This window comes from Oxyura jamaicensis, chromosome 1 (genome assembly GCF_011077185.1).
Source record: "Oxyura jamaicensis isolate SHBP4307 breed ruddy duck chromosome 1, BPBGC_Ojam_1.0, whole genome shotgun sequence".
Taxonomy (NCBI): Eukaryota; Metazoa; Chordata; class Aves; order Anseriformes; family Anatidae; genus Oxyura; species Oxyura jamaicensis.
Window position 1 is genome coordinate 11,552,323 of NC_048893.1, and position 25,248 is coordinate 11,577,570.

Here is a 25,248-nt window from a genome sequence, read left to right on the forward strand (position 1 = left end):
TATTTTATTTTATTTTATTTTATTTTATTTTATTTTATTTTATTTTAAATCTTTCAGCTGGCCTTTGAAGAGCAGAAAGTTCCCATGATCTGTTCCTGTGCCTTTCCACAAATTAACAAGAGAATGCTGGGAGATCCAAAGGCTATATGTATTAACCTTGCTCATCATCTCTCACTTGTTTATGTCTGTTTTAAAGTCAAAGATAATGACTAATTCTACAGTGAGGCCCACATTAAATGTTATCTCTAGCACGGGTCACAGCCTACACATGTCAAATGGCTTATTTATGTCACTGGAAAAGGACCACATCTGTACCTCCAGCCTTCTTCCTTCTCTTTCCTCTTGGCAATGTTTCTCCTCTGAGCACAAAGGACTGTAGGTACATCCCAAAACTAAATCTAATCTATTCCAAAATTGTTGACCTTTGTGATTAAAACTTTTAGTCTTTATGAAGGTGTAAGTTACTTATAATATTGTCAGTGCTAATTTTGTAATGGTTTCCCTCAATTGTGTATATTTTATGTGTAACATATATGCATTTTTATATTTTTACTCACCAGTAATACTGACATTAAGGATCGTAAGCTAATAGAGTTTTATCTGCTTTCACCTTACTTTTGAAACATGGACTTGCAAATTCCAAATCTGAAGAGTAATGGAAAAGCAAAACATTCATGCTTGCTTACTGCACAAAATTCAAAAAGACTTCTTAAATATACTTATACAACACATCCCTTTTCCTACTGATTGGATGTAGTTTTATTTTTAAGCATGAACCTTTTACTTGCATATAAATAAAATGAAAAACTGCAGCCTGGTTCTATGGCTTCTTTTAGGAATAAATCCAGCCTTAAGGTTGATAACTATTACAAATAAAATAGAGGTTTTATTGCTTTTTTTTTTTTTTATGTTGATATATGCATATTTTTACTGTTTTGAAATTAACATTGCAAATACTGAGAGTATTTCTGTAACAAAGTAGACCATTAATTTATTTTCGTCATGCCTTAATAATTTGATTATGTATGTGTTGTTGTTCAAATTAAAGCTCTAATTTTTAAAAGAGTATAATTTAAAAACACTGATTTTGCCAGGATATTTTCAAGGGATTACAGAAGATAGACTTAATGATTAATAAAATAAAGTATTTACTTCTCAAGGAGCAAAATACCAGTTTGTGCACTTATATTTTGATAAGTATTACTGCACACTATTTCCGAAACATAATTATTGTCTCCATTCTTGAGACAGATTTTCATCCATATTTATTATATGGTTCCAGTTAATTATGTATACATGTATACATAAACATATATATATATGTATACATATATACATATGCATGTATACATATATATCTATAAATCAATGTGTATATCCATATACCCTTTAAGTGGAAGATTATCTTCCCACCTCTTCCAGTATATTAGGCATGTACTTATTACTCCATCAATATAAAATATATTTCTTGAATATTAATATTTCTTGTTCCTATCAATTTGTATGGCAGCCTAGACTTTACAAAAGGCTTTATGAGAAGTCTAAAATCATTATCTTATTAGAAATTAAATGAGAGTATTTTGATAGTAATAAACTAAATTGCACATTAGGTGAACGTAATTCATTTTTGAAAATCTGTAGTGTACTCTGCTTTGAATGTTTTTGGTGGCCATCATATGCATACCTATGATGTGATCCTCTTGCTCATCAGGAAAGTCATCATGTTCAATGAGGGTTCTGTACACAGAGTGGATCCACTGTATGTTCGTGGTTGTTCAGTTTAGGCTGGGAATTTTGTCCAGCAGCCCATATGATTTACACAGTATTGTAACTACTGGATGGCAAGAAAATAGTGTCTATTTGCCGTTCCAGAAGTAATGCTTCAAGCTTATTTATCTCCTCGAAATAGTTTTTATGTTGATGTTATAGCAATAAAAGACTTGCTAATTTCTAAGTTAGAAAACATCAATATCCGTGCAACTTTGTGTTATGAGTTCCAGAGAAATTTGAGTGAGAACACTTTGTACTAGCCTCAACAGATGATTTTCACAACTGACTCTCTTCTATTTGACCCACTCTAGCCAATATAAAATCATAGAATGGCTTGGGTTGGAAAGGACCTCATAGACCATCTAGGTCCAACCCCCCTGCCATAGGCAAGGATGCCACCCTTCAGATCAGATTGCTCAGAGCAATCTAGCCTGGTCTTGAACACCTCCAGGGATGGGGCATCCATAACCTCTCTAGGCAACCTGTTTCAGTGCCTCACCACCCTCTGAGTGAAGAATTTCCTCTTAACCTCTAATATAAGTCTTCCCTCTTTTAGTTTAAAATCATTCCCCCTCATCCCTTCTTTCACTACTGCTACTTCAGGGGAGTGAAATGAAGTTTGGAAGACTCTAGATTCCCAAAATACTGCAGAATTCTACTTACATCTAGAAACTTGGATGACAGATGTGGAATTGTCTGCTTCTTCTGGCTTTGGAGGGTTCTTATGGTCTTCATTTTTGAGATCAGTAAAAAGGTGTTCAAGTGTCAAGTGACAAAGGCATTAAATGTTTTTCTATAAGGACATGCCTACCTTAGCAGTACAAGAATCCCAATTCTAAAAATTTTTCAACATATAGTCCAATGAAATCTAGCACAATCTAAACTCCAGAGCATTTTTTACACCCACTAGAAAGGCTGGTTTGGAAGAACTTGAATTTTCACTTATGATATTGGTGTAGATAATCCATAATATCTTGTATAGCACTTTTCCCTCAGTATTAAAAAAAAAAAGAAAAAAAAAAAAAGAAAAAAAAAAGAGAGAGAGAGAGAGAGAGAAATACCTTATATCATAAGACTGATTGTATGGAAAACAAAAATGGAAATTTGTGTTCCATGTATAGTGTCATATGGATTGAAGTGTGTTATATGTACAGATCAGTTAATATGAGCTGGGTAAATGGTCCTTTATGATATTACTGGAAACACTGGGAAGCATAGGAAATGTCTGTGCTGGAAGATGGATGGATGGATGGATGGATGGATGGATGGATAAGTACAGTTTCTGGCTTTAACTTGAGGCTTTAAGAATATGGTCATAGGAGGGTGGACTTAGATTTGTTCTACGATAGATGATATATAATTTCTACATATTTAAATATTCTCAGAAAGACTGATTAAATATGAATACCTACTTCTACCCTTTGTTCCTAGTTTTGCAAGTGTCTCCTGTTTCCTAACATTTTACAATGAATACAAAGGAGATATATTAGATGAAATTCTAGTCTTATTAAACCTGATAGAAAACTATTAATGATGGCTACTGTTAAAAAAATCACTATTCTATCAAGACTTATAATCTTTGCTTCTTATAAGGTTTACTCAAAACATGTTTGCAAGTAAACCTAACTTGCAAAAATCTTTGGGTATTTCTGAAAACTTGGCAGCAACTAGGACTCTCACAGAATCTGGGTCTACAGACTTCAAAATTTGAAGTCTAAGCTCAAAAGCCCTGCACAGTATGGTAACTTTAATCAGGGTAATCCAGGGAATGGGACCATTGGATAAACTACAATTCATAAAGTCAGGTTTACACATAATGTGCCTTATGTCAAAGATATTTGTAATTACAATGTAATAATATGAATGGAGAGCTAATAATTGTTTTCTGTTGGGTACGGTCCATTTGCTGTTGAGATATTAAATATGGCTTCAGCATAAATATTTAAATATTGCATTGTGAGAAAAATAGTATTGAAAGAAGCTGGAAAGGCTCTTACAGAACCAGCATAGCATCTCTTTTCCGATATGAGAAATAATTATGGCTATTTAGGAATAACCCCTTACTTTTAAATATTTAGGAGTCTCATGGTATACAAATCATGTATGATTATTCCCACCAAAAAGTTTAATTACATATCATTCCAGTGTGCCTGCTTTTGCGGGCTGCTGGAGGAGAAATGGAAAGCAAAAGCATGCCAAATGATCTCAGAGAGCTGCATTTTTCTCTCTGCTTTGTAATGTAAACGGCTAGTTTGAAAACCACCGCGGCTCCATGCGCTCCATCCCCGAGCATTCCTCCTGGTTTTAGCGGCGAGATCACCTGACTGACCGCCACCTAAAGATGCCCCCTTCGCTGAGGACCATCGGGAAGCGGTGGGGAGGGCCGGGGTAAGGGGTGGCTCTCGGGGCTGGGGTCCGCGGTGGTGCTGAGCGCCCCGGTGGCCGCCGGGGGTGGGGACAGGAGCGGGAGCGCCGGGAGTGCCGCTGCCTCAGCCCTGGAGAGGAGGGAAAACAAAAGAGCTCAGCTGCAGTTTTGTGTTGCCGGCTCTGGCTTAAGCAGAAGATTCTAGACATTCGTGCCGAAAAAATCAAAGCACGGCTGAGACTCCAGCTACCGGGAAGATATTTTCTGCCCCCAGGATGGGCTGGATCGGTACAGGTGGTTTGCAGATCATGAGAAGACAGACGGGCTGAGAGCCATGGAAAGGTGGGATAAGACTGCCTCTCTTCCTTGCTTTTTATCTTTTCCCCTCTCTCTCGGTTTGTAAAGCAGTGTAGCTGGGACCTGAGATGGGGTCAGTTAAAGAGATTAGACGGGTTTTAATCCCAGAAAACAAAATCAAAATCAGAGGCACTACCGTGTTCAGCCAGATGTTCAATCCAAACTTGGGCTGAGTCGGACTTGCTTTGCACGATTCTTGTGTTGCTTTTGATGTTGTCTTTGTGTGCAATAGTTCCTGTTCGAAACACCGTGCTTTAAGATGAATTGTAGGTTTCTTTTACTAATCGTCAGATGATGGTTTGGCTGCTGTTAGGTTTTTGCCAGGGAAACTGCAAATGCAGGCTTTGATTATGATTTTTATGGAAATAAAAAGAGCTGTTGACTTTGAATTTCCAATGATGCTGGCACGGCTAGAAGTTGAGCTGTGATTGTTGTTGTACATTGTCTGGATTGTAACAATGGGTAGTTTAAGGAGAACAAGTTTGAATGGTGTTTCTTTAGCAATTCCAAATGCATTTCACTCTCATGCTCTTATGCTTTTCACTGAAAGCAGGGAATGTGATTTTTTTTGTTTATTTGAACAAAAAGCCGATAGAATTTTCAAAAAAGGTGAAAGATGAAAACAAATGAATATTCCCATGTCATTTTTGTGTTTGCAAGGTTGTCACACCAACATGCCTTAATATCTAAAAGAAATGCCAGCAATTTCTCCTTTCTCTTGCTGGGCAGATGCATTTCTTTTGTTCTTGAACATTTTCCCTGCCTTTTTAGAACAAAAGGCATTTCTTTTTTTTCTTTTTTTCTTTTTTTTCATCTTTATTATTATTAATGGCAGCAAGAGAGTTATATACAAATTGGCAATTTTGCACTGGTTAATGCTCTGCTTCATTCTGAAGTAAACTGCCTTAAGGTATCAGGAAGAAAAGGGGTGGGCAAGCAGGGGTGGGATTGACCGATGTCCAAGAAATATTGAATTCAGATGGATTTAAGTCATATAGAGAAGCAGACATTTATCTGTAGCTGGATTTCAGCTTTATGTCATGCAAAATCTGCAGACCATAGCAGGGAGATTCTTAGCAACCAATAAATCAGATTTGTAATGGGCCTTTAAAATTTGTCTGTGAGGGGTGACTGCCTGGGTCCCCTTTGGCCAAATTAAGATGCAATCTGACAGTACAGTAGCATCTGTGTGCTGACATTTTCTCATGAACCTAGTGAAAAATGGCTCCATATCTCTTCTTCAGTCCCCCAAAGACGGTTTCTGAATAGCCATGCATTTTTCCCCTGTATTGTTGTTTGTTCTAATCACCGTTCTCACTGATAATGTCTGACTGGCTTGTTTTGCTTTGCTTGCTTTTAAATCTCTGTTTGAAGAGCTGAGGCACTGTCGCAGGCAGTGATTCTTTTACCTGAAATCAGAACCTCATGCCAATACTCCTGCTCACAAAGAAAAATAATAATATTAATAATAATAATAAATGTTTGTTGGAAATAAGTTGTAAAAATATAGCTAATAAAGCAGCTTCTGCCTGTACTGCTGGAATTAGGTAAGTGGGTTGGAAAACATGTCTTAGATAACGTGCCACCCACGACACAGGTAAAAAAAAAAAAAAAAAAAAGCCAGTAGTGAGTAGCAATTTGCACTGAAAATCCTAAAAAAAAGGCATGAGAATAAATTCATTAAAGGGCAGATGTATACCTGTCAGTGCTATTGTTTGTTTATCCAAGGGAGAAGTTCACATTCAGATACTACAAGACAGAGCAGGGGAGGGAGGGGGGAGGCAGGTACCACTTTAATTGTACTACAAGTGTGCTTATTGGCAAGCACCTCATATTGAATAGACACTCAGCCTGACAACCCAGCTCTGCCTCGATGGTCCTCAGGAGAAGTTCCAGCTCAGGAAACCAGGAGTGGGAGATGCCTCCATCTGTGCATGTGTGAGGTGAAGGCAGGGGAGCAAGGAAGGGGCCAGTGTTTCTCTACAGTGATCTGTGCCGTGTAATTCACGGGGTGGCAGTGGATGTAGTTCCAGAGAAAACCACTTCTTTAACTATTCAGTGTTCTATTATTCTATAACTATTCAGAAAAGGTGGCCCGTAGTGCAGAAGTAGGGCGAGTATGAGAGAAGGATGTCTGTGAGAAGTTGTGAGTAGTATGGATCCTCTCCAGAAAATGTGGCCGGTGCTATTTTTGTGACTGCTTAATAATGTCTATGGATGCTTTTGAAAAATCAGTGAATTTACTAAACTCCATACTTTCTTTCTGATTTAAGGTAATAGTTTCTCTTCTCTTTTCAGCAAGAGAAGAATATTTTTAAAAGCTTCCTTCCTAGAAAGCAAATAATATAAATGTGCCATTTACCCATTGCAAGAAGTATTATATTTTGGTTGGTAATTAGAGAGCATGTTGTGTGGAGTACTCATAAAAACCCCAAGTGTTACTTGCCAAACTTGTTACAGTCTTTGTAAATTATTTTTCACAGACATAAATGCTTGGAGTTAGGGTAGAAAATTCCACTACTGCTGGAGAGGAATGAAAATGGAACTTTAACACCGCATGCAGATCCCATTATTGCTTTTGTAAAGGTAGATAATTTGACAGTAGTAAACAGTTTGTTTCATGGAAAGTGACACAATTGCACTGTGGGAATGTGAAAAAGAAAACAAACATCTTGCTAACCATCAGACAAGCAAGAATGTCAATGAGAGATATTCCAGATAAATGGAGTTGAAATAGTTTGAGTGACAGGAAGATTCCAGATGCCTAATTCACGTTGACCGTATTTATAACACAAGAGAATGCAGCTGCAGTTTTAGAAACTAAAGCAAATCAGGCTGATTTCCAGATGTGTATGTACATAATCACAAACCATGGAAGTCTGATACTGAACGGGACCAGATTACATTTCAGAACTTACTGAGCACATTTCAAGAAACTGGTCTGAAGATTCACCAAAGGCAGAAAAGTTTCTAGGAGAAGGAAAATGAGCAAATGTAATCCAAATGAAACACACACATTCAACTAGTAGTACTGTCTATTGATTATATGATAATAACGCACAACATTATCTAAAGTGGGTTTTAACAGTGAAAATCTGATTTAAGAAATGAAGCAAGACTTTTAACATTTATTCTCATTAGTAGGTGAAAACTACTCAAGGACCTTGCTTGCAAATCCACTTTTTTTTCTTCAAGGATGAAGAACTGACAAATTGAACCTCTGTAAAAGGGGATGGGAAAAGAAAGGTAGAAATAAAATGATGGTGCTTTGGAAATTTCTCACCATCATTTTCTACAAGCTGTGTAAAAATATGCTCTGGTTAAACATCAAGGACAGAGTTTTCTAATAGTTGTGATGTAAATCAAAAATAAAAAGAATGAAGTAGATTCATGTATACTAACATGAAAGGAGAATCAGACCCAGAGCATTGAAGTTGGAGAAAATTGTATTTGCATTGAAGCAGTCCAAGTAGCGATTGTCAGTGTTCCAGCTGACAGACTCAGCAAACAGCCCACCTATTTCCCATTTCAGCAGCAAATGCCTGTATAGAAACCATCACACTCTCACCGCAAAATAAGCCTAAGAACATTAAAGGCCATGTTCCCGGTTGTGTTCTTGCAACCAGTTTAAATCAATTTTGTTATAAATGATATCACTACAACAGAACTGGTCATAGCCCATAGAGTCAAGAAAATGGTATGGTAAGCAGAATTTACTATATCTGTGTAGTTTCTTTTTCTTTTAATAAGGATTTCTCAGCTACTCCTCTATCATCACTTCCACATGTATATAGCACATTCCATACCCATGTGTCTTCACCATTTCTGGCACTAGATAAATATTTCAGAAACAGATCCATCTTGTCAGTCTTTTCTCCTGACTATATTATACCAAAGGACAAAGAGGAAGCTGATTCTTGTGGTTGCCTTTGGTGTTGATGATATACAGAACATTTCCAAGTATTAGGAAGTGTCCATTGTTTTGTAGAAAATGAAATACCAACAGTAGGGTTCACTCAAAACTATACTGGTCAAGCTTGTTCTTCTGAGCACAGAAGGTCAGGTTGACTTATTCAGCTGAAGACAGAAATCCACCCTCGCCTGGAAGGATGCAAGATATTTTTAACCCAACTTCTCCTTCTTTTTCCTGTCATCATCCTGCTATCTTTTTTTTTTTTCCTCCTACTTTTTTCCTTACCACTCACAAAGTTCTTTATTTATGGAAATGTTATTTGATTTAACCCTGCCAACCATCCATAACTTCCCCTTCCTGCCCTGGCCCCATGCTCTTGAAACACTGAGATACACTTTCTGCCACTTGCCCTTCCTCTGGTCTGAATGAAACCAGAGGAATTAGATACTGGGCATGTAGGTTGTCCAAAAAGGCATATCCAGATGCCTATGAAACAAAATACTCTTGATCTCATCAGTCTCCCCATAACAAAAAGGAAATGATTTTTCATCCCAATACTAATCAAATCTGTGGTAAAGAACTTAGCTAATATTCCTATGGTTAAAAGTGCCAAAGAAAGCAGTGAGAGCTGGCGGCTTTCTCAGGACACTTTGATCATCTGAATATGTATACTGAATACATATATAATTACATGAATAGTTCTAAAGGATAGTGTGATTGATAAGGTTTAGAGCTTGGTTCCAGTGCCATGTTACACTCAGGAGCAGATGCCTTTAGTAAAGAAAAGAAAACTGATCCTGCAGAGGGGCTCAGGTTAAATAAAATTTAGGGCCTTCTAAACAAAGAAAACAAGCAAATACGATTGGCAGTGGGTGGTCATTGAACGTGACCAAAATAAATAGATAAATAAATAAATAAATAAATAAGAAGAAAGTACCTGGGAAATATTCTTTAATCTGAAGGTATTAGGAGTTAAATCTTTACAGCCATGACAATTCCCATTGACAGAAATGCTCATAAACTAGAGGTGATGGAACACAAATGGGCATGAGTGTGGGAAACATTACAATAGAGAGAAGATCACAATAAAAGCTCTCTTTCTCAGTTATCCTTTCCTTTCCAGTCAAACAATTAAATTGCAGTGATGTACAGTGTGAAAAAAATGATTGCAGCTAGAATGCTCCTCTGATGACTGAGACAACATAAGTTATAAAAGTCTGTTCTAGATAATAGAAAGTGAACATTGCTTGAAGTTAGTAAAGATTTAGGAACTGTTGGGGGCTGGATTGATTGGAGCATACTAATTGAATATGTATTGCTTCACTCTGGACTTGGCCATGCAGCTGTCCATCTGCTGAGAAACCTGCACCAACAGGAGCACATAGTTATGGCACTCCTGTGCTGTGGCTGCTCTCTGTCTTCACTTTCAAGGTCCTGGTTTAAGCAGATACAGGACCTCCGGGACCCCCAATCCTTTCATACAAGGATTTTGATAGAAACTAAAAAGGATCACTTGGTATCACTCCTTAAAATTTGGCACCAGCTTTCTGGAGTACTTGGAAAATCTAGAACATCTAAGGAGGTTTGTGGAAGGGTGAATAAAAAACTTTGGTCAGTTCATAATCATTCAGTGTCTGTAACTGGGATAACTGGAAGCATGTGTGCCTCCATCTTCAAAGCTTGCCTGTACCTCCTGAATGTCAAGAACATGTGCCTTGTTTTATCTTGTTCAGAAGGTACAATAGAAAGAACTTCTAAGGAACAAAATGAGGAGCTTGTGCAGGTCTGGATGTTCTTGCATCATTTGTTTTCAAGTTCCTACACCCAGAAATCCAGACATCTTTATTGGCTGTCTGGTGTTTATCCTTGTAGTAGAAAGACTATGATGCATGAAAGGAAGGGATAACACAAAGCTTTCCTAGCTCCCCTCCCCTCCCCCCTGTATTGCAGTATTTTAAAACCTAGAATAACTGAGAGGAGAATAGGCCATTTCTATTGCCTCCCATTCTGCCTTCACATCTGTCATCTGGTGTCAATGTTGGTGTCAAGCCAGCTGCAGTGCCATCATCATCCCAAAACACCTGCATGTGTATTGGAAAGTCCTTCTGTAAAATGCAGGGAGTCCAATAGGGTTCTCTGTTCTGTTATTGTTGTTGTTTGTTTGTTTGTTTGTTCGTTTTACCCTTCCTTCTGCAGATTCAGCAGGTGATGGATATTATTCTTCAGACATTGGGAATCAGGACACTGTAATTATGTTCCCTGTCTGTGGAAGTTATTGCCTATTAATTACTGTGTGAACTACATGCTCTGATCAGGATTCAAAACTAAACTTAAGAAGCACATTTTCTGCTACTTTCACACCAACAAAATAATGGTAGTGTTAAATTACAGTAGTAAATGCTCTTTGCCCCTTATATGGGGGAGCCTGAGTAAAACTACATTGTTGCTGATACATAAAGGAGTCAGATTCGGAGATTCCACAATATATACATATATATACTTGTGCGTGTGACTTTACTAAAAAGTCACAGAGATTTGCCATGGTTCATGAGTGTTTTACAAATTGTGAGGACAAGACAGAGAAAGTCCATGATCATTTTTTATGAAGAGGTGATTAAGTCCCTTCTACAGAGATAGTCAAGATTTCACAGTCCTTCCTAACAAGTTTTCTTAATTGCTCACTGCTCCTGAATTTATGTGCAGATGGGTCTTTAAGTACCTGGACCCAGTTCCCACAATGGCTCATGAGGAAACAAAAGCTGGATTTTTCTACATCTCCTGCTTTTGTGTACTCATCTACTTGAGCATTGCCTTCTGTGAGATTCACCACTTTCTGACTAGGAAAATGTAGTTTGCCTTTATCTCACCCTGTCCTCCCCTCAAGTTACTCGGAGGAAGTAAGATATGGTGGGTACCTTGTGCACTGCTCTGTTAGGATAAAGAATATGTGCTGTCTTGTTGTGTTTAGAAGAATGCTCCAAAGAAAATTCTGTATGGTATAGTTGTGATAACACACAGGCAAGAAATAAATAAAAGGAGAGACAGCACCAGAAAATTTGCTGCTTTGGTATAGTCTGCTAGTTCAGCATAATTGATGCTAGTGTTCTTCCTTTGCCAAGACTCGATAGATGAAGCAGTCTGCTGTCTCCCAGAGCTTCCCTAAAAGCCATGATAAATTTTTGTTTTTATGTATCTACAGAAGATATGTGCAGACCTCCTTGACAGGGGACTAGTACAAAGTGACCAACTCTTGAACAAGTTCTTCTCCCATTCATTTCATTTTCCCACTTCCATTTAAATGGGAAAGTCCCACATGCCCCCATGCTCTCTTACAGGACTGACCAAGACTTTTAGGAAATACTGAGGTTCTTAGTTTCTCACTACCCACATCAGGACTGTGGCTATAAGGATAGCTAGAAACATCAATGCATGAGACCCACCGGCTCAGGGATGGTAGCTCATGAAGTTGGAAGGCAGTTTCTTGCTCTCATCCCACACAATATTTTTTATTGTACTGTGTAAATCAGTTCTGTGTATAAAACTTTTGTGTATAAAGCACTGCAGTAATATGTGATCATCCAGTCCAGTCTGAAACTGAAGTTCCAAGAATTAATGTCAAAATATCTTAAATGCTTGATATGAAATTTGCTTCCTTAACAGGAGTAAAAACAGAGTATTTTAAAAAAAATAAAAAATAAAAAAAAATCCTACTAGTCACACTGGTCAATAGAGGATGCTCTGGGAAAAGTAGAAGAGCCGGGAGAGAATAGAGTAACTTTTCCCTTTTTTATCTTCCAATTTCCAACATAATTTGCCAAAATACTGTGGTGTTTTCCAAGTGATATGACATTCTTCATTTAAAGCATGATGTTTACATGGCTACACAATGCAGAAGAAATGTCATTTCCAACGTTGGTCCTATAGATACATGCTCACTGATGTGTATGTAAGTAGACCTCTGCACCTCAGTACAGAGTGACCCGATCACGGAGGAAAATTGGTTTGCTGCGCATTCACCTGAACTTACTGCTGCCTTGGTGATGAGTGTCATATCTTCACATCAGGTTTGCCTGCCATTGTTACAAATACTTTAAAACTTTGAAAGTCAAAAGCTTGTGTGTGTATATATATATATATATACACAAATGCATACATAAGGTATTAAGATATTTGATGTAGAATACACTTCTAATTATAGTAGTGCTTCTTCAAGTCCTCTCTTCTCTGTTACAGGAACATTTATCCCTCATTTTTGTAGACATGCTTCTCAAACACCAATTCCTCTTACAAGCGTGCATATGAGTTTTCTATTTTTTCATCCTTAGTAGGATTCTCCCATCCTCCTCCAATAGTGTGAGCAGTCACTGATACGAAATAGATAGATGTTGATAAACAAATACCTTTTTGTTGTTAGTATAGTACAGTTGTCTCTAAAAGACAGCTCTTTTTTTTTTTTTTTCCTTATAATAGCTGACCTTCTTTGAAATGGCTGTCTTTGAGTCTTGGCTTGAACCCTCCATGCTGAAAGAGAGAATTGGCCATTGTCTACACAGGATTGTGACCAGTGACCACTGAACCAAAGAGGTCAATGTGAGAGTGAACATTAAACAAGCTGTGTGGGAATAGCAGAGAGGAAGAAGTACAGAGAGCCTGAAGTAAAGCTCCAAGAAGAAGAAGAAGAAACCCAAGAGTTTATAGAGAAACAGGGAAGACAACAAAAACAAAATTAAGAGAACCGAGAAAGAAAAATTAAAATGAATGAAAGCAGAAACAGGAATACTCTTGTGCATCCTCAGGCTGTCATGGTAAAGAATTACAGGTTTTCCTTCACTTCACCATGGAAATAAAACAATTATCATGAAACTGTTCTATTTTATTCTTCAGAGAAATGACAACAGCAGTTCCCCATCATGGGAAGTCTTAACATGGAGAACAAGCCCTCTTACGAGCCCTTCTTTATGGTTACTGTTTCACTCAAATGCAAGAAAGCTGGCACCCAGGTGCCACCATGCTACCTTAACAGAAATGGTAGTTTTTGCCTTATGGGAGCTGAGGGGTAGGGGGACAAATGTCTTCAAAAGGAAACTAACAAAATAATAATAATTGTGAGCTGGATAGTGTGGTTCGATCAACACATAGAACATTAAACCAGAGTTAGTCACCTTCCCCAGGCAGGAGAAGCTTTCAGGGCATGGGGTTCCTTCCCTTCAACACCAGGCACTGTTCTTTGCCTATTGTGCATATGCTGTTCCCTCTCAAATGTTCCCTCACAAGCCAATCCCTGTGATTTCCCCTTTCCCAGAAAGACCCTGGGTTTAGCAGGTCATCTCCAGCAAGGTTGTTTTGGGAAGGTTCTATGCCAGAGCACTTGCTATGGCAGAAGTCTTTGTGCAGGTTTTCAGAATCCTCGTGAACCATCAGCTGTTGAGGAAGGAGAGTTTGGGATCCATCTGCTAATTTTCCTGGAAGATTGAAGGTGGGGAGACCCAACCTTTGTGGCCTCCACCTGGCATCCCTGCTTGTGAAAAGGCACAGAGAAGAAAAGGTATGAGCAAATGGTGGAATGCTCTGAGCAAATGCTCGGTTATCCCTGCTGTTTTGTGCTACATTATTATTTGAAAGTAAGAGGTAACTGTGTTTTTTAGTAGGAAGTCACTGTCTAACACTGTCATTCGTGTTCTTTGAAACTCAACCTGAATGCAACCTGCTTGAATGAAGCTTTAAAACTTATCTTAAAGTCCCTGAAGAAGTGTCTGCACTCCTGAAACACAATGAAGCTTTATTACAAGATAGATTCTGATCTTATACACAATGCTGTAAATCTGTTATTACCACTTGAAATAAGTGATACAGTCCTAGCAGTGGAAGAGAGCAGGTTCACCTTTGGTTCCAAGTAGAGGGATGAATTTGTTCTACCTAACTGGCATTATAAACTTCTCTGACATAGTGCTGGCATTTACTTTCATCTGGATGATTAGAATTAAGTACAGTCTTCCTTTTGCAATTATACTTAATTAGGTTAAATCATTCTGTTTTCAGCCTTCTGTTACACTGTGGAAAACTTACTTTAGATAAAATTCACCTTTTTATCTTACTTAAAAATTCTGTCCTCAGGAGTGTCTCCCAAAACATTCAAATGCATATTTAAAACACACAGAGCTAGTGAACTCTGTAATGGAGCTAGAATTTTTTCTTAGTTTTCACGGAATAACCTTCAGGACGGTGCAAGTTTTCCTATGAGTCCAGACTGAAATAATGAATATATTGCTGGGTTTGCCAGAGGAGAGGTGCAGATGGTGGTCAGTGCAGAGTCACTGTGGGAATTTATACTGATGTGACAGTTTACGATAGCAACAAGTTAAGACTTTAGGGTGAGAAGAGCCTGTGCATCAGAAGGCTGGTACCACAGCTCTGAGGAACAGTTTCAGCCACCATAACACAGAGGTGCCGACCCACCTACATCTCACAGACACAGGCAGTTTTGCTAAAAGCAGGGTGAAGGTGCATGAGGGAGGTGAATAATTTTATTTGCTTAGACACGATCCGTCTGCATCTGTGGTGGTGTCAAACTGAGAAGATATTCCAGGAATATCATACTTCACAGGAATTCACAAAAAGTTTGTTTCTATTAATCCTCATCCTTTCATCACTCTCCTATTTATTTTTTTATTTATTTATGTTTATAGTAATATCATCCACTATTGGAAGATGCTCCCATTTTATTAGTCATTCACCATTCATTTTCCTCCTTCATTAATATGAATATTAACTATTATTTATTGCCTCAAATACAATAGAACCTACAGGTCTTGATCAGTACCATTTGTACATATTTCTAAAGAGAACTTCAGTGTCTGCCTCAAAGGGATGCAAACCTGCAGTTCCACATTTTTCTTGTTCTGTAGCTGATTCCACTGTTTCAGAAATTCAGGATTCTTAACATACAAGCAGATTTTTCAAGGTTTATTTTTTAGAAGTATAAATCATGCAATATTAAAACATGTAAAAGAACAAATCCACCCATAACAGAAAGAGAGACGCTAAGAGGTTCATAAACATTATATTTTTTGGCTCTTTTTTTTTTGCAATAAGGACAAAACCTGAAGACTTGCTGTATACAAGTGACAAAAAATAGTTGATCTGATAATTTCCCATTAATTAGAAACAAAATAGTTACCACACATTGAAATGATCAGCCTCCTAACTTTGTATTAAAGATCTTTTTAATTAAAATACTTGTACCATTTTACTAAGTGTAGAAGTGGGGGAGACCTATGGGTCATTAAATTCAGTCCCCCTAAAATCATAGGCAAGTGTATCATATAATCTCTGGTTTACACATCAGTTTTGTTACACTAAATACATAGAACAGCAACTGCATTCTCATCTGTTATCAATGATTTCATTGATCTTAGTGCTGTGCTCTATTCACCAATTAACTAAGCATATCACCTTCACTGACCTGAATTCAGACACTCTGCAGAATAGTCTCTCATCCAGCAGTAAGATTTGCTGCGTTATACTCTTCCACCTGTCTAGCTGCATCGTGATCATTTTTCTCTGTACTGAATTCTTTTCCTTTGTATTTGTTTCTTTAAAGTCATAGTCATGTTATATTGAGTAACAGGTAATTTTTAGATAAGTCTGTCAATACAGGGGAGAATCCTTTCTAATTTATGTTTAAAAAGTAAATTTAATTTAGTAATTATTTTCACAATACAAGATTTAACTTTGGTTGTGCAAGTGCACACCCAGTTTATGTCAAACAAATCTAATTTGGTAATGCAAACAAATGTAGTCCTTGGTGCTTGAATGGAGGTATGTACCACAGAAGACAGTAGATTATTATCCAGGCTATTATCCTGTTAAAAATGCGTGATGGTGAAACTGCTGTTACACCAAATACTCTTTTGGTCTCTTGATCTTGCATGTGTCTGTGGTGCTGATGGATCAGTACAGCAACCTTTATGTATAAACATGATTGCTGCATTTACTGCAATTTATTTCCAGATATATGACACTTCATTAAGTTTAGCCCCTTTAATTGTGATGTTTGCTGTGTTATTCATCAAGTCTCACATGATTTTAACTTAAAAACAGCCATGTCACAACCCTTTGATCACGTTACATTTTTTTTCCATTTTTGTGCTTCCACATTTCAAGAGTATTTTAGAATTATCTTCCTGTGACCTTGATTGATCCAGATTTTCATGAAAGGATTTTCTAATAAAATTAATACAGGACATTTCTTCTATGCTATTTTGCTGTAGGGATCTCAAAAATCAGTAGTCTACAACTGTACTGAATGTTTCATGAGACTATTAAAACAGACTCTTAAATACTGGAAAGCAGGACTGCAGAAGGAATTTTTGTTTATAGAGCACCCAAGTCATCTTATTAACAATCATTGCTTGAACTCCTGGAACTTATAAGATGGGGATCATATAGGTGGTTTTCACCCTCATTTCCATTTCTCCCTCTCTCTCTCCCTCCCATCCTTTCATCCTTCCTTCCTTTCCTTCCTTCCTGTTATAAATTAATATTTCCTGTCCTTAGAACTGCTTCTTGTGTCATAAATACCTGTGTCACGTACATGGTATAGCTTTTGTTTTTTGAGTATTTGTTTCACCTGGTTCTTTAAAACATAGAAATTTTGGCCACTGAGAGCTGCTGTGGCTCTGGGCTGTTACATCTCTAGACCCTCCTGTCAAGGAGAATTCAAGCCACTTGTCGGTTTACAGACAGCATTGCCTGCAGAGAAATTAGAGACTGAACTCGGTAGTGAAGTGGTAACTTTTCGCTATATTCGAAAGTGTCTCTCAATTCTGAGATGTCTCTTTAGAAAGAGCCACATTCCCAATGCTTTGAGATGCTGTTTTTGAAGTGAAAAGGGGAGAGTAACGGAAGGGAGAGCACACTAAAATCAGGTACAAAAGAAGCAAGAAATGGCCACATATGGAAGACTGGGTGCTCTAGCTTTCCATAAAAGAGGTGAGTGATTTAGAGTTTATATATAAAAGCTGCTGCCAAGCTTTTATGGACACAGCCCTGAAGACAATCAAAGTGAAAATTGATTTATTCCACATTTGGTTGGAAAAGATATTTAGTCTCCTGAAACACTTTTTTATATTTATTTTTTTATTTTATTTTTTTGTCCTACAAGGTTCTGTTGTAAGACCTATGAAGTTTTGACTGAGGTTTTGACTGAGGGATATAAAATGTATCACACTGACCAGTAAATTCTTAATGAGAGATATGTTTTCATATAAAAATACCAAAAAGGGTGCAATAGGATAAGCTCTACAAAGATGTTATTTTGGTAAACAGGTGGGAGATTTCTGTTTCTGATCTTAGAAATGTAAAACAACAAAAGTTTTAATACTGTTCACACATGTAATGGGAACAAAGAGGAGTGTATAGCATGCTTTTCATCCCATTTAGTTTAATGTTCATCAGACTTACAGCTTTGCCCAAATTATGTAAAATTGGCTGTGCCCAGCCCTGCACAAGAGTTGTTCTCATACTATCAGGTTATATCCTCCAGGTTCAGCTGAACACTTATACTAGGACAGATCAATGCTAAGGAGTCTCTCTGTGTGTTAGTGTTCATAGCATTAATGTCCCAGTAATGAATTTGTTATTATTTTTGGTCCATACGAGTCACAGTAAAGGAATTTGATGAAATTACAAGAAACCAAAAGGCAACCATCCAAGGATTATACAATTACATTTATGAGAGCTTGTTCAAAATTAAGGGAAATGAAAGAGGTAGCAAATCACACTAAGGAAAACATTAGAACCTGGGACACTTTTTATGGTAAATGGAGAAATAATGAAGAAAAATGTTGTGTGTTTATTTAGAAAATAACAAAGGGATTGACATAGTAGGAAGCTGTGCAATTGCTAAAGGAAGGATATTATTATATTTTTCCATTAAACTGATGATGGTGTTAGCACAGAATCCACATCTGAAAAGAAAATTTTGTTGTAATAGCAGAATATGGAAAGGTCAATAAGTAACTGGAGTAATGAGTAGAAACCATTCCTGCTGTTGACAGGCATTTATAAACAAGCTGAAATCACAAAAAAAAAAAAAAAAAAAATAAATAAATAAATAAAGATTAACATAGTAATTTAGAAATTACAAGGGAGGAATGCAGTGGCTAGTGCTTTACACTGTGCTAACTTTGTGTAATTGCCAAGCCTTTAATGGAGCAGTGTATTTGGGTTGCTCGACTATAAGAAGTTGTGAACTGAAACAAGGTTGAATCCAAAAATTAAAAGGGTGGGAAAAAAACAGAAGTCACTGGGATGGCTCAGCTCGTTGCTATTGTTGTGTTACTTGGTAATTCTGCTCTCATTAAGATTCATGTTGCTAATGAAAAAGGCATACTTTGAGAAAGACACTTTTAACTGTAATCTACATTAATGTAAAGCTTTCTGTATTTATAATTTGAGAATGCTGACACAAGCTGAGAGCCATTCATAAAGCAAGTTTATTCTCCAAATACATCAAGTATAGAGTGCACAAAAGAGCTTACAGAAGGAGGAATTATTTCTCAGACAGACAAAAAAAAAAAAAAAAAAAAAAAAAAAATTTCAAAATACATTATATTAGCCTAAAAATATTTTGGTTTTCATCTAAATCTTTTTTATTTTTTCATTTTTTTTTCTCTTCTTAAATTCTTACCTAAACCTTGTAACAGAAATTGTATAACTCTAGAGAGATCTATTTTTTCTAAAGATTCACTGGGAAATGTCCAATATTCCTGCTCAAACCTTTCATATAACCTTAGCTAGAGGTTTTACTTAAGGCTAAAGCCTCTCATGAAGTATTAAGGCTGCCACAGCTTTTCCCATTTCATTTTTTCAACCATGCAGTTGAAGAAATGAAAGTACTAATCCTTCTCAGCATGGCTTTTAGTTCCAGGCAGAACAGGAGTTCACGGAGCAGTTGGGCTATCGGATTGCGTCATGCCTGGAAGCCGCATCTTGCGTTGCCATGGCAAAGACATACAACAGTTTTCTGAGCTGTACCACCCAGGCAGAGCAGCAGCTCCCAATAGGTGCTACACACAGGTCTAGCAGGGCATCCGAGTTTTGAACGTTTATAACTATGTCTGGTAGAGTTGGGTTGCGGAGTCTGTGCACATGTGTCAAGTCCATCAGTAGAATCTGAGGTAGTATGTATTTACTTAGGCTCTGTATAACAACAACAACAAAAAAAACTCATTCAATTCCCATGCAAATAAATTATGCTATCCTAAGTATATCCACCTAAACCTTAGGTGGATATATACTATTCCTTATATATTATTCCTTATATATAAGGGAATTATACTGATCTCAAGTATACCACAGAGATTAATGTTTGTCATAATGTTAGTGTGTTAGTGGTTGTTTTGGGGTTGGTTTTGTGGTGGGTTGTTTTTTGTTGTTGTTGTTGTTGTTTTTGGAGAAGCTCTTTGTGCAGTCTCCCTCAGAGATGTCACTTGGCTGTGTGCTACTATGGGCTGAGCAAGCTGTGGCTTGGCTTTTTGGAGGCAAGACAGCACTGGAGATTGGACTGAGATTGAGCTACATTTTGGGTTCGTATGGGTTTCTTTCTGATAATGGTTTAGTGTGTAAACATACCTAAATCACTGATGCCTTTTGCCCATAAAATACAGAGGTTGATAACAATGCCAGTCCTCCTATGTAGCATGCTTATAAATTAGGGATGAAATATAAGATGTGAATATCCTTTTATAATTTTTTTCAAAGTGACCAGTTTTTTATTAACAGTTATAATAATAGTTTCTTATAGATAAGATTCGTCAATTGTCTTACATAGATAATAATAATCTAATTTTTAGGGCTTGTTGGTGGATATTCTAGTCACATCTTATTTTTGCATACAGTTTTCATGAGAATGCTGCCACTTCTATCAAGTGCCTAGCAAGTCCCATAAATAGCCATCTTTGGGAATGCAAGGGCAGGGAGAAGAGAGCTCACATATAATGAGATTTCATTCAGTTTTCACATATGTTAGTTTTTTTTTTTTTTTTTTTCTGTATTGGAAGTTATTGGAAAAGATGTATCACACTGAAGAAATTGATTGCACTCCCCAAATATACGCATTTTGCGAGATTGGCTCTCCATTCATTTTTACTCAGAGTCTCTTTGCTTCATGCTAATTTGATGACAGAAACCCTTCCTCTATAGGGAAGAAAAACCTTAAGTGTTGCAACTCTAAACTTGATCAAAGGTTTCTTTAAACATTGTGAGAATAATCAGTTCAAGTTACAATCATCTCTCTTGTTGAGATGAGCACAGTGTTTTCAGTTTGGGAGAATAAAAGGTGCTGTTGGGTCTAGTACTTTATATAACTGCAGATGTCATGTATTTAAAAAGCAACACATCAAAGTGATTTAATGCATTAATTGGATAAAAGAAGAAACAAGTCAGTCTCTAAATTAAGGAAAGTTAATAAAGCTGGTAGATCTTGGAAATACAGAAGTATTCTTTTTGTATTTTACAAGATTCTTCTGAAACAGATTTTTTTTCTTTGATTTAGCCTTGATTAAGTGTTTCAGGGGTAAAAATCCAATTATGACTAAACTCAATGTGTTGAAAATACCCAGAAGAGAACTTAAATCTAATTGATATATCTGAATTCATATTCAAAGCAAGGCATTACCTAACATATGTTTGTAAAGTATTGCACCAGTTTTCATTTCCTTGCAGCATTTTGCTTCTTTCGATATATTGACCTCAAAAATTTGAATCAAAATAACTAAACCCAATACCTCAAATGTAGTGAAGGTTTTTCAAACTGTCTAACATGTTCATACTGTGTGATGGATTAATGGATCAGAATTTTCTAGCACTCTTTCCTTAAGTTCAATTAACTTGTTTTGTGACCTTGGAGAAAGTCATTGCATGTCTTTATGTATACACCAGTGACTTTCTTGAAAATTATACTTGTTTAGAGGTTGTTGGATTTTTTATTTTTTTAATGCATTGATGCTTATGGATGATATAGGAATACAGGGTACTAATGTTGTTAGCTTAACAATCTCTTTAAAACCAAAATCTCCAACTTAATGCTATTATTTATGTAGCATATTAATGTGTTGTTTTCTCTGCAATTATTAGGGTGCTGTTAATGCAGAAGAGCCTAAAGAAGGACAAAGGTATAATTTTACTTTTCAGTCACCCAGCAGAGAGACACCAACACTAAGAAACCAGTGAGATTGTAACAAGTTTGTGACTTTTCACTTTAAGAGAAGGACATACTTTAGTCCTCTCATATGAAAAAAGAATTATTTTTCCTTTTATTTATGAGTTGGAAGATGAACTTCTCTCGAAGCTGAGGAAGATTTAGGACTACACCAGATAAGCTGGCGTGTTTTATTGGCAGTACTCATTTGGTTTCTTCATGCTGTGCAAGCTGACACGATTAGGTTGTAAAAGGAGATGACAATACAATGAGAGATAGTTACAAAGAAAATTGGGGAAAATGTAGCCATTTTATTTTCCTCTAAAATGTAATTTAGAGTGATAAAACACATGTCTTTAAGATGGTAACTGGAGGTATGTGTATGTCCCAGCTGGACATTTAACTGGACTGAGTGTCTACCAACTGAAGTGACATCGTAATTGTATTGATTTCGGTTGAAAAATTTCAGCAAAGATAATTATGTCATGTGCTAAAATAGTTGGAAAGTGATACTTCCTGCCAGTTTTTTTAATTTGTACATACTGTCAAAGCTCAGGCAGGGCTGAATTTTCTGTCCTATGGATTAAGTGTGCAACAGTGAAGGCGACACTGAAATACTTCTTTGTAGAGCCACATTGTGCCTAGCAAGATTTACCTCAGTTATAGTGCAGCATGAAACCAGTTAACCTCTTTCCAGTGCTGAAGAAGTGGAGTTACTTATGACCAGCATAGTGCTCAGCTGCTAACTTAGTTGGTCCCCAGCTTCCCCTGCACCACCTTGACACGACCAGGAATTTGGTGATTTCAGGGCAATGATATGCCTATGACTGGGTTCAGCATCACAGTGGGGTTCTGTAGGGCTTACTGCTCCTGGCTGTGCACTGAAACCACCACATGCTGATGCCCAGTTCCCAGCTAGGTCAGGCTCAGTGCTGCACTGGGAGACTGCTGGTGCATTCACTTGCTTGAGCTTGTAAATGCAAGCAGTTGTGCAAAGCCAGTGTGGAGGGGTTTATAGCTCCCTCCCAGCCTCAGGTGCAACATATATTCACCAGACACAAACGTCATGTTACTCTGCGGTCTCGACTGATGCTACCAGTACACTATATATTTACAGAGGTCTTGTAAATAAAGGTAGTTCGAAGGCAGTATACAAAGGATAGAGCAAAGGCTCTAGGCACTTTTCCTTTGACATTATGAGTTGTGGATGAAGCCTTCCCTGCTAAAATATTTTTTTCTGGGAGGTCTGTTTCTATTCTCAGTTTAGCACTGAAAAACTGAAAAAATTCTATTTTTTGACTCAGTGTTGGTATCAGTTTTTACACAAAGCTGTAAAGTGGAAAAGCTTAAGAATAATTCGAACACTTATTTCTAACAAGCGTAATTAGAAATAGGTTAACTGAGGACAAATCCAGACAGTTAGACCTTGGAGTGACTGTTCCACTTAACTTCAGATCACTTGTCCATGATCCTTATTTCTATTAATGCAACTTCTTCTCTTGATCCTGGGGCCATACTGCTAGGATGTCAGATATGAAAGATGTACACTAGTGCTTACTCTGCTTATCTTTGGGTTTATCAATGCCCTAAAAACTGCATAAAAGAGAATACATGTGCATATGCAATGCATTAGCAACTCCTTATTTGTCTTATTGATTCAAAATCTGAGGACTGCATCCTCAATATCTCAGACAAGGGTCAAGTAAACAAGCACAAGCAAACCTAAAGATGACATAATTTAGTATATTTTGAGGGATTAGCTTTGTTTGCACCACTATTAGCTTCAGTAATTCAGCTTTTATTCTGGAAATATTTAAGTGAACTTTCCAGATGTTAGAGAGCCTTTCATCAGCTTTACCAGAGACATGCATACATTTCTCAAAGGAAACACATTTTAGTTTGTGGCTTACTCAACGCTTGAGAGAATAAAAGGGAAGTGTAGAAACTGTAAAATGTATTATATAGAGTGGCTGTTAATTCTTATCTGATATAACTGGAATTTAGTCAATTGAAATGCTACATGGCTGAGGAAAGTCTTTGAAGTATAGATGTGATGAAAAGTAACAAAAAAAAAAAAAAAAAAAAAGCAGTACAAGAATATCCATGAACCCTGAATCAATTATACATATTCTATTCAGATGAGGCACTTTTCTTAGTACCTGATAACTTTATTGTCATCTTTTATCAATATTACAATGACAACAGATGGTTGTCAGGTTATGTCTTCTTTTTACGTAGCAGTTTGTCTGGATGCAAACATATTTCAGGAACTTTAAAGCAGCACCACAGAAGTTAGAGCAACCCCACTTGTGAAATTATTTTCCAACTTATTGTACGAGAGTGAACAGATGAACTGTTGACATATGCTTTCCCTTCAATTGTCTTACACAAAAGTACTGTTTTGTACTTTAGAAAACAGGTAGCAACAGAGAAAATATCCTTCTGTCCTCTTGGAAATCAGTGGTAAAACTCCAGCTGATTTCTGTAGTCTCAGGGCTCACAAACACCTGTGTGTGCCAAACAAGAGGCAGGACCAGCAGAAACTGCACCACCAGTTAATTTTAGCAATAGCCAGAAGAAACCATGCTTTGCATGTACCTAATATCTGTCATCCAGAGAACTGCAATGGATTTACCCATCAGGTACCAGGCATGGTTTACCTTCTGTGAGATACTTAAGAAGTAGTATTCAGCTACCTGTGTGAGAATAAACCAAGGTGTACTAGTTCTGCATACAGAAAATGACAAGCAAGCAGGTCAGGTACACAGCTGTACTACAGTCCCAGGTTTCTGCCCTCACCAGTAAACGTAAACTCTTTTTATAATTTTTTGCACAAGTCAAGATCTACAACACATGCCAGCAAAAATGCTGTCTGTTTGCACTGATTTTCAAGCCAGCTGCTAATTGAGACATAACAGTACTGCTGTAATGCTGGTGTATGTGACAGCTCACACCCATTTGCTGTCTATTAGTGTTATTCTTCTCTCTTTAGAAACTAAATCTGGCATCACATTTTACAGCTTAGGAAAAGATCCTATGAGGAACAAAATACTAGGATACAGTCAGAAGTGCCTGGTCATTAATACCATCTACCATCTCAGTTCTCAAAAGTGCCAGTATTAGTGTTTGACAGAAGCCTCTTTGTTAAGGGAAGGAAAAGGTCTGTTTTAACAGAAAATGTCTTGGTAGGATGCCTATTAAAATAACAATTACAGCCCGTAGAAACAGTAGTTCTGGAGGAACCCTGGAAATGTTTTGTTTGTCTTCTATCCATCCGGTGCAAAATCTTCTGTGGATAATGATGTCTTGAGTTTATTAAGGGGATTCTTTCAAGGCTGACAGACCAGAAATTTGAACTTTCCTAAAAACAAATAAGCCAGCCCTACAATTTTTTTCCCATATAAAGATATTACAGTGGTAGCCAGCACTTCAAAGACTAGGCATTTTAAGATTGCAGCAAGCAGGGAATAGCTTGAAGAATTGTTCATAAACCAGAGCATCCCTTCATTTCTAGAGATGCTGCTTCAAGTTGGGTAGTAATTTAGAGTACATCCGTACTGCAGAGATAAGTCAACATATCATCACTTCAGAGTTGCCACTAGCTGAATATACACAACAATTCCTAGTCTCAGTGTGCTGACA

The 25,248-nt window shown here is 37.2% G+C and overlaps 1 protein-coding gene across 16 annotated transcripts in view; it reads left to right on the plus strand.

Moving 5' to 3' along the window:
• Positions 1-25,248, plus strand: part of MAGI2 (membrane associated guanylate kinase, WW and PDZ domain containing 2) — a 775,806-nt gene that overhangs the window by 346,153 nt on the left and 404,405 nt on the right. Inside the window, exon 1 of one of the 16 annotated variants that reach the window (XM_035347042.1) lies at positions 4,171-4,477. The exons of the other annotated variants lie outside the window; for them this stretch is intronic. The gene's annotated coding sequence lies outside the window, so the exon portion shown is untranslated. Of the gene's footprint in view, positions 1-4,170; positions 4,478-25,248 lie in introns of those variants that run through there. 16 annotated transcript variants of the gene reach the window in all.